General features: G+C 43.1%; 1 pseudogene; it reads right to left on the minus strand.

The window, feature by feature from the left end:
- On the minus strand, window positions 1-1105 carry LOC112827569 (developmentally-regulated GTP-binding protein 1 pseudogene; annotated as a pseudogene).
- Between the last annotated feature and the right edge of the window lie 1629 nt (window positions 1106-2734).

Here is a 2734-nt window from a genome sequence, read left to right on the forward strand (position 1 = left end):
TCATTTCTTCACAATCTGAATGACATCCTCGTCCTCCAATGTATGATCTTTACCCACTTTTTGAGGATTGTGTTTCACAGACAGACCCCAGACCAGAGTGTATTTAAATTCTTTGATAAGATTTTTATGAATCTTCATGCAGAAATCCTCCACCGTAGTCCTAGAGTAAGGCAGCACCACTGGGGATGTATAATCTGGCAACTGGCCTTTGGATTTTGTGTAAATCCTCACTAGTTTCAGGTAGTCACAGATCTTTTCCAAGAGGTCATCAAAATTTCAGCAGTGATGGGCAGAGATGGGTACACAGTGAGGCACCTTATAGATGATATCCAATTCCTCAATGGACATCTGATCAGTCTTATTCAACACATAGATACAAGAGATGTAAACTCAGTTTCCTTCTACCACGTTGATGAGGTCATCCACTGTGGCATCACTACGCAATGTCACATCAGCATTGTAAATTTTGTATTCACCCAGAATGCGCTTCACAGTTTCAGCATTCCAGCTTACTCTGAGGGCAAGTGGCCATGAGATTAATGCCTCCTTTATCCTTCTTTTTAAAGCCAGTGTTGGGGGGTTTGCTGTTCAACTGAATGCCAAAGACTTCCAGCTCATTTTCAATTATCTTTTTGTGTCCCAAGGGTTTCAGGACATCCAGAACAATCAAGATCAAGTCACATGTTCAGGCCACTGCAGTGACTTGATGGCCTCTACCTTTCCCATCCTTGGCACCCTCAATGATACCTGGAAGATCCAGGAGCTGGATCTTGGCACCTTTGTATCTGATGACACAAGGCACAGTGGTCAGAGTAGTGAACTCATAGGCTGCTATCTCAGAATATACCCCTGCCATGTTACTAAGCAGTGTTGACTTCCCCAGTGATGGAAAACCCACACCCCCAATTTGAGCATCACCTGTCTTGGCCACATCAAAACCTTCTCCTGGTCCACCACCACCTCCACCTTTTGGGGTAATGAGCTCTCTATGAAGCTTAGCAAGGCGAGTCTTAAGCAGCCCTAGGTGGTGTGCTGTGGCCTTGTTCTTTTGAGTCCGAACCATCTTGGCTTCAATCTCCACAATCTCGGCTAAAATGCTGCTCATGGTGGCAAGTCACGGGGGGTTGGGGGAAGAGTGTAGTGATCTCTGCACAGACTACTTCCCCTCACACAACCGCTGGGGGACCTCGAGCCAAGGTTTTAGACGATAGCAGAAGAGTAATAAGGAAGACTTGTTTTTGCTTTTTGTTGCTGTTGTTGTCGTTTTGAATCCTCAAGACCCAGAGGCAGAGGGCCAGAAAGTTCAGCATGAGGAGGAAGAAAAGGAAAAAGGGACACCAAAGAAGATAAAGTCGAGCAATTCGGGCAAAGTGATAACAGAAGAAAATGGGGGCGGGAGTGATGTAACTAGTTAAAGGGAACAAGAAAGAAATATAAAAGGGAACTTTTAAATAGAAATAGTGACTGGAAGACTGGAGGACATAGGGCGAGCCTCTTGCAGGCTACTTCTCTTTCATCTTCTCGAAATAACCCCACCTGTGTTCCTTGACCCTCCTCTCTTCTCATGGCTGGTGTCAAGGTGACCCTGATTACAAGTTTCTCTAGCTTGAAGCTACTTTCTTTCAAGTTGTTCTCATCTTTAGTCCCAACTCATCCAACATTTCTCCAAACTCATTCTCTGACCAAAATATTTCACACCTCTCTTCTCTCATCTTCTTACAACTCTCCCCATGCCCTTCAAACTCATCTAAACTTCTAGTTCCTTCTTTTAAGCTATCAATAACTCCAGCTTCCGATGTTGGCAAGAGCCCCGGGGCACGACGCTTTCCACTTCATGTCGGCAACTTCAATTTTCTGCCCTTCAACCTTGGACTACAAACCCCAAACTCTGGACCAATGTAGCCCTCTGCCTGATTACCCCCGTGCCTGGGATTTGGGGAACACAGGTTAAAAATCACACAATTACCTGGACTGATGCCAATAAAAATGTATGGTCCCACTGGAACTCTCATGCCCAGCAGGTGGCAGTGTAAATTGGTACTACCACTCAGGAAAACCATTTGGCAGTATCTACAAAAGTACACACACTAAGATTTAGCAATCCCATTCCGAAGTATCTACTTAACAGAAATGTGTACTTTTGTTCACCGAAAGACACATACATACAAGGATGTTCATAGTAGAAATAGTCATAATAGCCCCAAATTGGAATTTACCTAAATGCCCATTAACAATAGAATTGAGAAATCTATTATGGTTGTTTACACATGTAGTACATACAGCAACAAGAATGAGCAAACTACAACTAAATGCTCTTGCATGTAGCGACATGCATAAACCATACCAATTCAATGTAGAATGAAAGAAGCCAAATATGAAGAACATACTTGATTCCATGCATATAAAATTTAAGGACAGGATAAATTAATCCATTGTGTTTGAAGTTAGCATAGTGGGTACCCTTGGGGTAAAGGGTTAGTGAGTTAACCAGGACACAAAGTCCTCTTTCTCGACATGGGTACTGATTACATGAGTGTGTTCAGTTTGCAAAAATGCACTGAACTATGTAATATGATATGTTTGCACTTTATGGGCTATACATTATACCTCAACCAGAAGTTTTGAAATGGTTGTAAAAACAACAAGCTACTTCATCTGGCTCTCCCTTCGGCTGCTGGGGTCTTTCAGATATAAAGGAACCCCTCCTGCACTACCCTTTTACCTCCTTTCTCTT

The sequence above is a fragment of the Callorhinus ursinus genome, unplaced genomic scaffold, assembly GCF_003265705.2.
Source record: "Callorhinus ursinus isolate GAN/ISIS: 27379988/994484 unplaced genomic scaffold, GSC_fseal_2.0 scaffold29, whole genome shotgun sequence".
Classification (NCBI taxonomy): domain Eukaryota; kingdom Metazoa; phylum Chordata; class Mammalia; order Carnivora; family Otariidae; genus Callorhinus; species Callorhinus ursinus.